We start from the raw sequence: 15,538 nt of genomic DNA on the forward strand, positions 1-15,538 counted from the left end.
TTATTTATTTCCATTTAGTAATTTAATCTAAACATCTCTCCATGAGATTGCATGTCGCTCTATTTTATGTTTTGTGGTGACTGCCCGTATTCCAATAAATGGATGTGGCATTATTTATTTAACTAATCTCCAGTTAAAGAACATTCAGGCTATTCTCAATTTTTATCCATTGTAAGGAATGCTGCAATAAACATTTTTGTAGTCTTTAGTAAGTACTAATTATTTCCTTTTATATATATGTGTGTGTATGTGTGTATATATATGCATACATATATATAATTTTTGGTATGTCTTACCATATTGTCTTCTAGAAATATTGTATCAATTAATATTTCCACCCACAGTGTTTATATATAAGAAGCCTGTTTCCCTCACCAACACTGAGCATCATCTGCCTTTTGAATCTTTGCCAACATGGTATGTGAAAAATGGTCTCTTGATATTTTAATATGCATCTTTTCTTATTAGTGAACTTGAACATCTTTCTGCATGTTTTTGCAACTTTTAATCATGGAGGAAATGATGTCATCCTAACTGAAGGAGGAAACACCAACCTAGAGGTGTGATAGTCTAGCCCTAGATGCTTCTCCATAGATGAAATGTGTGCTGAATACTCTGTATTGCTCTTTACAGTGGGCAAATCACTTGTGGGTCCTAATTTCAATTTATCCTCACAATCACCATGTGAAGTATTTATGGTTATATGAACAGTCCCAGGTGTGAAAAGATGGAGCTCTGAAAGGGTCAACTGACTGGCCTAACACATTATGAGTAAAAGAGTAGATCTGGGGTTTGATAGATTTTCTAAAGTTCAATCAATCTTCGTTCCTCTTGACCTCACTGTGTCTGCTACTGACAAATTCAGATCTAGCTTCTTGGGCTAACAGTTCTTCTTTTTAAAATGAAGATCTTATTTACTTCTTTGTGCAAGAGATAGAGAGAGGCAGAGAGATCATAAGCAAGGAGGAGGGGTGGAAGGAGAAGCAGCAGGGAGCCTGATGTAGGACTCAATCCCAGGACTCTGGAACATGACCTGAGCCAAAGGCAGATGCTCAGCCACTGAACCACCCAGCTAATAGTTCCTGAATAGCAAACATCGCCATCCTTACTGAGGACAGCCCTGTAAACACGTAATCTCACTGAACCCGCATACCAAGGAAGAGCAGGTGCTCATGCACAGGTTCAGACAGGATGCTGACCATGGTCACACCGAGCAGGACCTAACCCCAAGGGCTCCCCAGGGCCCCCGCTTATGCGGTTATACCACAGAGCCCCTCATGCCCCCTGGCACCACGCCTGAAGAAACAGCCTTTCCACAGCTGCTAGCGAGTTCCCCAAACTGCAGGGCACCACGTGAGGCTGTGATGTTTATTCGAGGGACACAAGACAAATCAGGCTGTGAATTAGGGCTGAGGGCTGGGAGGTGTCGGCATTCTGGAAGATTCTTAGCATGGTATTATCTCCTGCGTCGCCGGAGGCTTGGCGTCCCTGGTGTTTACTCTCTAAAGGCCAGTCACGTCCCCCAGGGACTCTGACAACCTTGACTCCACTCCCCGAATTTCCAAATGGTCCATGAGGGGGTGGCAGTGCTCTGGTCGAGAACACTGGGCCAGGGGACCCTTGCTTGACGGCGGTACGTGTTTCTATCGGCTGATGGGTTCGTGTGGTGTCTGGTAAGAATGGGGAGCTTTAGGCCAAGCTCCCGGCACCAGGTAGGGTCTGAGGAATGTTCTGCACAGGTAATGTGGTATTTCTGGCCTTCCTTTGAGGCTGATCGTCGGTCACCCCCGGAGCTCCTGACGCAGCCTCTGTCTGCAGACAGTCAATAAACGTCGATACTCGCTCCTGACAGATGTCTGGGTGTCTGCCGTTCTGTGCTGGGCTCTAGCCCACGGCGACTGCTTTTGCAGACCTGGATTTTTCTTCCCTTTTGATTGCAGGGGCCGAGGCGGGCAGGGGAACCACCAGCCCACAGTCACCTTGCTATAGGGAAGACTTTCAAACGGTTGGAACCCAAGCTCTGTGGGCTGGGCTCCTTTGAAAGGCAGCCCAGCCCTATTCTCCTGGCCATGGGAGCGGGCCCACTAGCTCCGTGGGGCCCTTCTGCCAAGGCCGTGGCATGCCCGGGGCTGCTGTGTGGGTTCGTGCTGCAGCCAGGAAGCGCTGGGGCCTCTGGGGCGCAATCAGCGGAACTTCAGGAAACTCGAGGAGGGAAAGGCCATGAGTGGCTTCTTAGGGTTTGGCTCCTGGCCTGACCTGCCTCCAGCCAGCTGACTGTGCCCAGTGAACTGGCTCTGCGGGCCGACTTTCAAAGTCACGGGGGCAGCACAGCAGCACAATTTAAAACATTGCTTGTCTCCAGTTTGCCCAGCAAGGAGAGTTCGTGACGGGCAGTAGGAACGAACACGTGTGCCACCAAAGGTAATTCTGAAAACAGGATGTTCTTGATAATAGCTGGATTAGTAACACAAGGGAGAGTGTCCTGAGTTCCCCTTCCTCATCCGTGTGAACAGCGGTCTCTCTCACTTTTGTTGTTGTTTAGGGCTAGGCTGTGAGCAGGAAAGCAAGTGGTTTGTGCAATGATCCTCCCACCACATATTATAAATACATGACAGGCCTCCCTCATCCCCCGGGCAGGCTCCTGCCCCTGGAGGGTGGATGGGGATGGTAGGTGAGGGAATTCTTTCTTTCTTTCTTTAAAAGATTTATTTACTTATTCACAAGAGACACACACACACACACAGAGGCAGAGACACAGGCAGAGGGAGAAGGAGGCTCCCCTCAGGGAGCCTGATATGGGACTTCATCCTGCGACCCCAGGATTACACCCTGAGCTGAGCCGAAGGCAGACGCTCAACCGCTGAGCCACCCAGGCATCCCAGGAGGTGAGGAAATTCTTAATGGGCTTCTGGTGGTTTTGCTTCTGTTGCTGGGAGAAATCTGGGCAGAGAAAGTTTTCTGGGCTGAGGCACTTCTTAAGGGGCTTCTCCTTGGCAGGACTCTGAGGTGCTCTGGGGAGGAGCGGGGGAATTTGTGGGATCTTCCCATCCCCTTTCTGGGCCGGCCTTCATCCTGGACCTGTGTGTCATGTGTGCTCACTGCTCATCTTCTGGGACATGCCTTCCAACTGATATGCTCTGGGGCTGTTGAGGGGTACTCTGTGGAAGTGCAGCATGTTACGGATGCATGGGCATCTCTGAAAAAATCCACAGATGTTGAGCATGGAAGAAGCCAGACTTGGATTAAGACGTCCCTCAGTTAGCTGTCTTGGAACCCGATTACTCTCTGGCTCCAAGGCTTCTCGAGGAGCAGTGATGACAAATTTCAGGTGTTCCCACTGAGCAGGGTGGGGTTTATGATGCGGAGTGTGGTGTGGTGGAAAGAGTTTGGGGTTTGGAATCAACCAACCCGAGACCAATCACAGGAGGCCACCACTTAGTCACTCGGCAAATGGCCTGGGTTTTGATTTCCTTGTCTCTCAGAGGGGAGATAATAATACCTTCCCTGAAATGATTGCCTGGAGAATCAAGAGAGACATGTGAAAAGCCTTTGGAACCTGTAAAATGCTCTCCACATGTCGTCTTTATTATTCTCTGCTCTTAGAAGATGAACTTTAAAAGTCTCTTTCAACTGTGATGAATTCTGTGATGTTAAACTCTTCCTGGGACAAAGCTCTCTGTTCTTTTTTTCCCCACGAGACACTACAAACTCAAGAGGTGCGTGGAGTCCAGGTGCAACCCAGTGAGTTGACGCTCTTTTTTTGTTTGATTCAGTGCAATTTTACATTTTCCCTCTCTCTTTCTTCCCTTTGTTTTTGTTTTAGGTTGAACCGAACAGATCCTTAAAGTAACAGTGGCTCTGGGAAGAGCCATACAGGGCTCTGGCCCAAGCTGTGGTATCAGACATGAGGTCAGCAGCAGAGAAGCTGTCTGGGCAGGCTGCTGGAAGGGGGGCCACCTGGGTTTGGTGCTTCTTGATGAGGTGTTTCTCCAGGAATGACTTATGTATGCTAGGCGAAAGAATTGAGTGTTGAGTTTGGCTAATGCCCACTAGAGAGCTGTCATTACATCAAGGTTAGTTCATGACTCAAAGGATGTCTTGAATATCAATTGTTTCTTCCTTCTGTGAGGGGGAGGCATATTTTATCAGTCTTGTCGGGAAAGAGGGTAGGGTTGAGGCTTCGATATATAGATGGAAGCATCAGAGTGTAGTAGAAAGACTACTGGCCTTGGAGTCTTAAAACCTGGGTGGACTTGCACATCACTAACTGCCTGTGTGACTCAGTGGAAATCACTTAACCTCTCTGGTCCACAGGAGTTTTATATATATATATGGAGTATAATTACATTTGGGGATAGTTATGTGTATCACGTTGTACAGTAATTGCCTTTGTAAACAATGAATATTTCAAAAATTGATGTGTAATATACATTCAGAAAACTGCCCACATCACCAGCACAGAGCTTGATGAACTATCCCAACCTAATTCCACTCATGTAACCACCAGCCCGATGAAGAACTATTGTATCACCAGACGCCTGGAATCCCCTCTTCGCCCTCTCCCTGCCACTCCCCAGCCTCCTCCTCCAAAACGAGTATGATCCCATCTCCTAACACCATAGATTAGTTTTGGCCATCGTCGTTGCACTTTACAAAACGAAATCATACAATGTGTACATTTTTGGTGTCTGGCTTGCTTTGCTTTTGAGATTCATCCACGTTGCCATAGGTAGCAGTTATGTATCTATTCGCATTGCTATTATTGCTATTATTACAGCCCACCGTATCCACCTGCTGCTGGTGGAGATTTGGGTCATTTCTAGTTTGTGGCTCTTCTTCTTGGTGTTCTGTTGCCTGTATCTCTGTCTGGCATATACTTAAGGGTGGAATTGCCAAGTCCTATAGAGAGTATGTGGCTCCGCTTTAATAGGTATCGTCATGGAGGTTTACACAGTGGGTGTCTTAACTTCCTGTCCCCCACCCAGCAGTGCCCGAGCTTCCACCTCTCCGTGTCTTTCATTGTGTCCCGCTATCTCATGGTGTTTTTTTGGTCGCATTTCCCCCATGGCTGCTGAGGTTAGGCCCATTTCTGTACATTCGTAAGCCATTTAAAAATCCTCTTTCATGAAGTGCTTGTTTAAGTCTTTTGGGTCATTTTTTTTGTTGCATTAAAAAATTTTTTTTGTAAGAGTTCTTATATTTAACTGTAATACACTGCTGGATATATTAATTGCACATAGCCTTCTCCTACTCTGTGGCTTGCATTTTCACTCTCTATTTCATGAACAGAAGTTTCTAATTTTAACATAGTTTAATATACCAATCCTTTCTCTTATTGTTAGTTTTTCTTTTTTGTGTTGTCCTTATGAAATCTTTGGGGTGTGAGACGAGCATCCTGGGGAAGACGTGAGGCAGCAGCATGCCCGTCAGGACACCTTCCATCTGATCCCAAGATGCTTGTGGAGCTCCACTGAGCTTGCAGGTAAGACAGGTTCTGGCTGATTTGAAGAAACTGCTGGCAGATCAAGGCTCCTGACTGGAGTCAGGGGCTCAGTTATGGGTACCCAGGGCTTATGATTTTCAGGGACCTTGTTATTTGTTCACTTGATTATGGGAAGAGATAGCATTAGTTGGCACTTTCCAATGAAGACTGTGTTTCTAGAACCTCTGTGGAAAAAATTTCTGGCTTGGTTTATGGTCCTTGGTCTAGGAATTAGACACAGGAGCTTCTTATTGGCCCAGATTCCCTGTCAGGGGATCTACTGTCCTCCCAAAGCTTTGCTGAGTGAGTAAGGCCCATGTGACCCTGCTTCCCTTGTCACCACTGATTGGGCCAGATGTTGACATGGGAGCTAGGAGTATCCTGACTATGGGCTGGCCAAAGAACTATTAATGGCTTATGTGGATTGAAACAAAATGTTCTTCTCAGTCATTAAGATTCTCTTTTTGGGGGATATGAACCAGGGACCAGAAGGATGCTGTAGGCTGATGCTGGGACACGTGTGCTGAAAGGCCATGTAGAGATGAGGTGAGGGGAGTGCTTTTGGGACTGTGCTTGCTAAGTGTATAAGGAACTGGGATTCAGAGAAGCCAGTCTGGAGGGAGAGGGGATCGGAAGGGCCCAGAGAAGAGCAGAGAAATCATGCATGAGTAAAAAGAGCTGGAGAGCAAATCCCTGGTTCCTGTCTTTCTGGAGGCCTGATTCAATGCTTCCTGGTTTCCCTCAGGGCCTCTGTGTACCCTTGCAATAACCTCAACCTTTCATTTGAGCTCGTTTGAGTGGTTTCTGATCCTTGCAATCAAAAGAGTTTGGGACAAAGATACTCCAGATCAAAGGTAAGACAAAAAGAAAAGAAAAGATTTATGGCTTGTATTTCGTTCAATGAACTTTACAGAATTCTACTAAAAATTGATTCCCCTACAGTTTAGATCGCCTATCTTATTGACTAGAATTATGTCTGTGAGAATCACAGTGCTGCTCTTTAGCCATTAAAATGTTAATTCTGGAAAAGTGGGAAAGGAGATGGCATGGAGCAAGGACCTGCCTGTTCTCCATCCTGTAATTACAGCATGGCCCTACTGTGAAGGTGGGGAGGGGACAGAGGCCCGCCGAAGCCCCTCCGCTTCACATTCCTCACCTCTGAGCTGGGGCAGTGTACCTCATGGTGCTTCAGAGGATGTTGGGGTTTAAAAGCAGTTACGACCTAAATGGCCAAGAGTAGAATCATTAAATAAATTAGTGGTCTCCAAATAAGGGAGTATTTATGGAGTCATTAAAGGTGATGTCATTAAAGAAGCTTTTAATGATATGGGAAATTAATTGCATAATAATATGTAACATAAACTGAAAAACAGATGTAAAATGTTTTATACAGTTTGGTCTCAACCATGTTAAAATAAACAAGTGAAAACTGAACAGTAGTCACACACACACATACGTATACTAGTTACACATATATTTGGCTTTGCTTTTTGGTATTTTCTATGATTACTTTTATAATCAGAAAAGAGGTTTAAAGTTAAAATACAAATGAATAAGCTCTTTACTTAGATTCTCAAAGTGTGACATGAGTCTGTTCTGGAATTTTCTTCAAACCTTTATTCTTGGTTCTCAAATCCTAAGCCCCTGCCCTTAGTGGATGAATGTATCGTGGAAGAGGAGGGAACTTCAGCTCTGTAATTATAGGGCCAAGTTGAGGTCTAAACTGTGGGAGAAGTGAGTGGTAACAAACTTTAGAAGTGCTTTGAGATCTCAGAGAGAGGAAGCTTGCCTCCAGGCACTCTGGCCAGGGAGGGCATTTTTGAGGATTTGGTTGAATGAATGGCCTGGCTGGGATTCAGTGGGACATGGAGCAGGAGAGAGAACATAGGGACAGAGTTGCAACAGCCAGCCTTCAGAAACCATGTGGGCAAGCACCACTGCTTTACAGGTAATGCCAGCTACTACCTTGACTTGAGTACCCCCACACACACTCGATGTGTACACAGTGGAGAGGTGTGGCATAGTGGAAATTTTATTTACCTTTCACAACAGCCCAGTGAAGCAGATTTTATAATCTTTATTTTGCCAGCCCCCAAACAAAGCAAGGCAGTCAGCTTAGAGGGGTAAAGAGCTATTGACCGGTAACTGATGGCAGGTCCAGAATTCACAACCACCCCCACCTTTTTACTTTGAACTCTGATGGTAATAATTGGGTATTGGTGCATATTGGGTCTTTCCCATGTGCCAGGCCTTGTATGGAATGCTTTTCCTGCTTTATTTCTTTTAAGGCTCACAGCAGTGCAATGAAATAGATCCTATTAATATTCCCAGTTCATGCTGAAGAATTGAGGTTTAGAGGAACTTGCTAATGGTCACAAAGGGAGTGACAGAGATAGCTATGGAACCCAGGTTGGTCTGAGGCCAGGTCAGAATTCTTACTGTGACTTCAGTGGTTTCCTCTGGATGGGGGGGTACCCTACCCTATTCTGGCCCTGTACCCTACCCAAATACCAAGTACAGGGTAACAACCCCAGCATGACCCTGGAGTCTGTAACTGTTGTTCCAGTCCTGCCAGCCACTGAATGCATTAGTCAATGCATGCATGCACCCACCCATGAATCCATGTACTCACCCATGTATCCATGCATCCATCCATGCACTCACCCATGCATCCATGCATCCATCCAAACCTGTATCTAATTTGGAGTGGGGAAATGGTAGACTTGGTGATCTCCAAGACCTCTCTCAGATCAGTGATTTTAGAAATTTGCTGACCTTTTGTCTTAAGTCCAGATCTTTGCTAAAAATTGTGAGGCAAGAGAGGGATGGAGGAAGCATATGCCTTTGGCTTGCCCTCATGGAGTTTCAGGGCAGAGTTCAGGGAGGTATGTGTCGACTGCCACTCAGAAAACATTTATATGATAATGAAGTAGACAGTGTGATACAGAGTTTAAATTCTGAGATCAGTGTGCATGGAGCAGGTGGAAAAGGATGCTCTATGTGTGTGAGTATGTGTGTGAGTGAGTGTGTGTGAGTGTATGTGAGCATGAAGGTGGGAAGTGAGTGTGTCTATGTGAGTGAGTCTGAGAGCATGAGTGTGCATGTATGTGGGTGTGGGCATGGGGGAGAATGTGTAAGTGAGTGTGTATGGGTGTGCATGTGCAAGCGTCTGGGTGTGTGTGACAGTTTGCGACTAAGTGTAGGGGTCCTGTGTCAGAGAGGAGCATGAGGACCTCCCTGGTCTCCTGAGAAAAGAGGAAGGAGGAGGGACGAGGAATGGAGAGAGAGAGGTGCCCAGGGAGCCCAAAGCTTAGAGCAGCAAAGGGGTTGAGAAATGGCTCAGACTCTGGCTGAGATAAAAGATGGGGGTGCTCACTCTGGAGGTGACAAGGAAGGAGAAGAACTGAGTGTGTGTGTGTAGGTGTGGAGGGTGTTTGCGTCTGTGGTCTCGTCTGACTTCGTGTCCAGGGAGGCTGGTGCCCAGTTTCCAGTGGGGAACCAGACTTCTGGGCCTGAGGGCTAATTGCCTCCATCAGACAAGTCTGGGCCTAGAGGAAGATCAGATGCCCCACCTTCCTCTGCAGGTGAAATCTGAGGCCACCCTGAGCTAAGGGAAGAGGCCCCTGATGGACTGGCGCCAAGGTGAACCTCCTTAGCCCTGGGTGGAGGGGCCCAAAATGAGGGCCCTTCTTTTGATACAACTTTCTGATTTACTCCAGACCTATATAATGAAATATAGCTATCTATTTCATTAATGGTCTTTATCAGAAAAGAATTAAATTAGTTCGTATGGCCATGGAACCAAGGCCCATTTATTTACTGGGGTCTTTTTTTTTTTTTTTTCTCAAGATTTTATTTATTCATGAGAGATGCAGCGAGAGAGGCAGAGACATAGACAGAGGGACAAGCAGGCTCCCTGTGGGGAGCCTAACGTGGGACTCAATCCCGGGACCCTGGGATCACGCCCTGAGATGAAGGCAGTTGCTCAACCACTGAGCTACCCACGAGTTCCTACTGGGGTCTCCAAACCATCAGAGAGGTGGACTGACCTCCCAGCCAAGAATTCCTTAACTTCAGGAAGCTGGTCCTGGATATTTTGGTTTGATTGGGATGGATACAGCTACAGAGAACCTTGTTCTTCCCTGCAGAGCACTGGGGCTATAGATATTCTGTCCTCGGGGCCAGGAAACTGGATATCCTGATTCCTTCGCTTCCTGTCCCACCCACTCACTGGACCTGTGTGCCTAACATCTGCAATCATTTGCAAAATACAAGTTCCCAGGCCTGGAGGCGGCACTGTTTTCTTTCCTGCACACATGCAAAGACCTTTGAGTCGGCAGCTCTGTTTTATAAGGTTGCTACTTCCTGCCCTTGCTTTATTACATCTGTTCTTTGGGGCATGGTGTTATAAATTGGGTATGTGATGATGTGTAATCACTAACTGAAAAGCCAATACATTTTCACTGTACCGGCAGCAAGACAAATAAAAGGCAAAATGAAAGGCTTGTGCTCTTTTGACAAAGGGAAAAGCACACAACACACATATTAAAGAAAAAAAAAATCAGGTTGCAAATTGAAAATGTTGTCATCTTTGGGGAGTTGTTTTCTTGGGGGCAGTCTGGCTTGTGTTTGCCACCCCTGGGAGTGGGGTGCCTGGTGGCTGGGAGGCAGGGAGGGTGGAGGATGCTGTTTTATTCCTCTTGGGAAACCACGTATTCTTAGACTTTGGGAACCTCAGGCAGTCGCCCCGGGTGCTTATGAGATATGATCCAGCAGCCTTCACTGGGGACCAGTGGTCTGTGGTGGGAAGACACAGGACAGAAAGAAACAGTGGAGAGAGAGAAAGAGAGAGAGAAGCGGACATGCTGGTATTTACATAGGTGTGTATAGCAGAGGGCTCTTCCTTTAGCAGAAGTTCAGGAAACTGTCCTGAACACTGATGTGTGTCGGACAGCGTGATCCATACAATCAGGCTTCAAATAAATGATTTCTTCTGTGTCTGTTCTGATTCAGAGCTTTCACACAGTAGGGATTGAAGCTGAGCTTGAGAGCTGACAGACAAGAAGTCCTCCTGCCCATTCATTTTCAATAAATGTGAGTATTCATTCATAATTGATTTCATGACCCTGCAGAAGGATCATCTGGAATTTTGCTTCGCTTTGCTTTTCTCTTCTTCAAAGACCCGAGGAAAATATAATAGAAATAGGGCTTGGGGGTTAGTTTCTTGAAACATATTAAAGCAAAAGATAATAGGAATGATATATATTGTCAGTCTGTGAAAGGTGTTGCCAGACAAAAAAAAAAAAAAGAGAGAGAGAGAGAGAACATCTGTCAGCTTGGTAACTAATTATGTACATGAAGTTAAGATGATTGTGAATGGTGGTAAGGGTTTCCCCTTTGTAAGGAGGATTCAACACCCTGTGAACATCCTAGAAATCTGGGCTTCAGTAGTTTTTCCAACACGCTGATGTAATAACACTAGTACTAATAATAGCAACATAGCTACCGTACATTAGAGACCACCTGTATACAGTCCTGACGGAAGGTGAGAACCCAGTGCAATGACTGGGGCCCAGGGAGCTGGAGGGGCCAGGGGCTCTGTTGCATAGCAATAAAAATCTACCCTTTCTTGCGGCTCCCCATTTTTTCCCCCTGGGACCAGACCAGCTCTCAGCAGGTTAATTAAAAAAAAAAAATCATCTCATCATTTGTCTTATTTGTTTCTCTTAGGAGTTCTATGGGGGGAGATAGGAAAGGCTATCCTGTCTTGGGCGGTTGACTCACCCACGGCCCCAGGGCTAGGGGCAGGGCCAGGACCCCACCAAGGCCTTGCAAGGCCAACTTCGGGCTTCTTCAGGCCACACAGTCAGAGGCCGTGAAGGAGATAAATGTCAAAACCACAATGCCAGCCCACGCTAGGTCATCTGTGTGTACCCCATCGTCATGACCATTTTCAGGTCTGGAGCATAGGCGCCTTGGCCGCGTTGGCACCTAAGGAGCCCAAAGTGTGACAGCACAGGGTTCCTGATGGGCTGGGGAGCAAGCCTGGCTCCTGTGAGGTTGACCCGTCCTAAACAAAAATAAGCAGCCCCGTGTCTGTTGTTCTGTTGTTGGATTCGTACAGGGGAACACATAGCACTTCTCTTCAGGATGCTCCTTCGCAATCAGAGGTCATCTTCTGAGATGAAGATGCTGGCTTCTTAAGTTATTTAATATAGACCTTCATTTGATTTCCTTACAACACCACAATTTACGTATCAATGTGCTATTTGAATTTTTATCATCTGTCTCTACTGCCCACTCTTCAGTCTGAATGCAAGATCTGTGAAGGCAGGTTTTTTTTTTCCCTTTTTTTCTCTTCTTAATTGAAGTATAGTTAACATATTATATTAGTTTCAACATAGTGTACTGTACAACATAGTGATTTGATAATTACATACATTAGGATATGCTCACCACGATAAGTACAGTTACCATCTGTCACCACACAGAGTTATTACAGTGTTATTAACTGTATTCCCTATGCTGTACTTTTCATCCCCGGGACCTATTTTATAACTGGAAGTTTGTAATCTCATAATCCCCTTCACTTATTTCACCCCTCCCACCCCCCTCCCATCCAGCAACCACTAGTTTCTTCTCTATTTTTATGACTCTGTTTCTCTTTTTTGTTGCTGTTTTGTTTTGTTTTCTAGATTCCACACGTCAGTGAAATCATATGGTATTTGTATTTCTCTGTCTTATTTCACTTAGCATGATTACCCTCTAAGTCCATCCATGTTGTCACAAATGTCAAGATTTCATTATTTTTTATTGCTGAGTAATATTCCATTATATATATAATATATATATCACATATATTATATATATATATATATATATATATATATATCTCACACCTTCTTTATCCATTTATCAATGGTTGGACACTTGGGTTGTTCCCCTGTCTTGGATATTGTAAATAATGCTGCAATTAACATAGCGGTGCATGTAATTTTTTGAATTAGTCATTTCTTTCTCCTTGGGTAAATACCCAGAGGTGGAGTTGCAGGATCGTAGGGTTGTTCTATTTTAAATGTTTTGAGGAACCTCTGTTCTGTTTTCCACAGTGGCCACACCAATGTACATTCCCACTAATGGGGTAAGAGGGTTTCCTTTTCTCCACACCCTCGCCAACACTTGTTATTTCTTGTGTTTTTGATACTAGTCACTCTGACAGGTGTGAGGTGGTATCTCATTGTGGTTTTGATTTGTATTTCCCTGATGAGTGATGATGTTGAGCATCTTTTCATGTTTCTGTTGGCTGTCTGTATGTTTTCTTTGGAAAAATATTTATTTGGGTCCTCTGCCCATTTTTAATCAGATTTTTTCTTTTGGTATTGATTTTTTTCATGTTTTATTATTTATTATCCAAGTATAATTCATATACAGTGTGATATTCGTGTCAGGTATACAATACAGTGATTCAACAATTCTATATATTATTTTGGGCTCATCATGATAGATTATATGACTTCTTTATATATTTTGGATGTCAACTTCATATCGGATATATCATTTACAAATATCTTCTCAAGACAGGATTCTTTGGGTCTGTATTTTCTCCACTTAAGATCCCAAGTGCTCAAAACAGCGCCTGATGTAAGTGCTCAATAATTGTTATTTGTTTGATGATTGGCTGGTAAAATAAAGAGGAAATAGCAGAGGCTAATTATCTTAAATAATACGTTCATGTCCAATGAAAGCGAGAGGATGTCACCTTTTGATGCCTAATCAGTGGTTCAAATAAAGAAAGGAAGTGAGACAAAGAGCTGCCACATGGTCCAAGGGACTTATAGGAACACAGAACCCAAAGGTACCCACCCATGCCCACGTTGAGAAAATGATGTATATTGCTCAGACCCTGCCTTTTTTCCTATCAATTCTTTAACAGTGATTGAGTAATAAATAGGCAAGAAATATTTTCTGTTAATTTTTTTTCGGGGTTGAAATTTTGGAGTGAATTATTGAATTGCCTGGCTCATAAAAATAATAAATCAATAGTTAAGAGTGAAATTTGTTGTTAAAAGGCAAAAGGCCAAATGATGACATAATAAAGATGATGGATGAAATCAGGAGTCAGCAAACTATGGCCCTTGGGCCAAATCCTGCCTGGCACCTGTTTTCGTAAATAAAGTTTTATTGGAACACAGCCAGGCTCATCCATTTACCACTGTCTATGGCTGATTTCATGCTACAGTGATAGAGTTGAGTAGTCTGTGACAGAGCCCATATGGTCCACAAGGCCGAAAATATTTACCATTTGGCCTTTTGCAGAAAATGTTTGCCCTCTGGATTAAACGATGGTCCATCATGTTAAAGTTCAAAGAATTGAGCTGACAATGAAGTGACTGGTAGAGCAATGGTATCTTTCTTCTGGGAAGCCCAACACCAGACATTTAACTTCTGCAAAAGATCATTATTCATCACAGTAAATTAATTTGAATTTTATTGGTTTGGTAGTTTTCATTGTATTTATTTTATAAATTTGTTTTTCTTTCATATTTGCATAAGAGTTAGAAGCATAAGGATTTGTATCTAGGTTGGTGTTTGCTTGTATGTATCAACTTTATTGTAAAATTACTTAGGTCTACTCCATGGGGATTGTGAGATGGTTTTTTTCCCTCTTTCCATGTGTTCTCATCCTTCACTTACTTCAGTTTGAAAATTCTTGGTTTAAAGCATCTGGTAGGAGCTTGTGTCTAGGTTTTGCTAATTTATGCTATGGTCACTGTTAATTGTCCTCCTTTAAACTTGTTTGGGGCAGGGGAGTGACATTTCTAGAAATTCTTTTCTTTCTAGGGTGATTCATTAAGTGTTTGTCTTATAACTTGGGGAATTTGAGAGAGAAGAAACTTATCAAGAGGATTGTTATGAAACTACTTTTTCCCCCCCTTTTATAATATGGGGATGACTGGATTCTGATCATGACCCCATTTCTCTTCATCTCTGGCAATGTGGGGGCCTGTTAGTTGTTTTCTGGGGTTGGACCGACTGTAAATTCCCAGAGCTTGACTTTGACAAGCATTCACTGTCTGATGTAAATGCATGTCACTTATAGAAACTCTGTATGCCATGGGAGCATAATATTTTAGAGTTGGTGGAAAGATTGAAGTTCAAAGAAGCCAAGGCTTTTGCCGAAGTTCACGAAGCTAGCGAGAGGCAGAACTGAGATTGTACCAGCTGCATTAAGGAAATAAAAGACAGAAAACAACAAAACAAAACCAACCCGAAAAACCACCTTGACAAGGGAGCAGCTAGTTATCTTAGCCCTGATGTTACAGGTGTAAGGACACACAGCACTAGCGAGCTGGAGATTTTGTTTATGACGTTGACTCTGAAACGCCATCTATTTTTATTTTGAGCAACTGTCTTTGATTTGGACCTGAGTTGATTTTTATGGCTTATTTTATAGAACACGTTCTATCTACTCTTTGTTCTCCAAAATCTTATAGCAGCCTTTGATGGTGAGCTATAGAATTCTGACCTCTGGTTTGTAGAATGCAAATATTCCTGTAAGGATACAAGGCCTGCCAGCTGAAGGCAAGCGTGGCCTCCGTGCTCCCAACAGTCCCTGGCTTGGCACTAGAGCGAGCTTTTAAAACGCGGAGCAGAGAAAGACAATCATCGTATGGTTTCACTCATATGTGGAATATAAGAAAGAGGGAAAGGGACCATAAGGGAAGGATGGAAAACTGAGTGGAGAAAAATTATGGAGAAGAAGACAAACTCCTGACTCTGGGAAACAAAGAGTTGTGGAAGGGGGTTGAGCGGGGGAATGGGGTGACTGGGTGACGGGCACTGAGGAGAGAGCACATCATGGGATGAGCACTGGGTGTTATACTATATGCTGGCAAGTTGAATTTAGATAAAATGAAATTCCTGGGGAAAAAAAAACAATAAAACATGGATTTAATCGACCCCCCACCCCCCACCCTGGTGCTTAGGCCTTGCAATGGCTTTCCAGAGCTTCATGACACCACTTCTGGGCAGTGGGCAGCCCTCCCGTCTCTCTAG

General features: G+C 44.3%; 1 long non-coding RNA gene across 3 annotated transcripts in view; it reads left to right on the forward strand.

Moving 5' to 3' along the window:
- LOC118350979 (uncharacterized) overlaps positions 1 to 10,790 on the forward strand; it is a 49,261-nt gene extending 38,471 nt beyond the window's left edge. For 2 of the 3 annotated variants that reach the window (XR_007402694.1, XR_007402695.1), the window contains 3 exons: positions 345 to 5,482; positions 6,228 to 6,336; positions 9,332 to 10,039. This is a non-coding gene — a long non-coding RNA (uncharacterized LOC118350979). Of the gene's footprint in view, positions 1 to 344; positions 5,483 to 6,227; positions 6,337 to 9,331; positions 10,040 to 10,495 lie in introns of those variants that run through there. The other variant, XR_007402696.1, reaches the window with a different exon arrangement.
- The last annotated feature ends 4,748 nt before the right edge of the window (positions 10,791 to 15,538 follow it).

Source organism: Canis lupus, chromosome 16, assembly GCF_003254725.2.
Source record: "Canis lupus dingo isolate Sandy chromosome 16, ASM325472v2, whole genome shotgun sequence".
NCBI classification, from domain to species: Eukaryota; Metazoa; Chordata; class Mammalia; order Carnivora; family Canidae; genus Canis; species Canis lupus.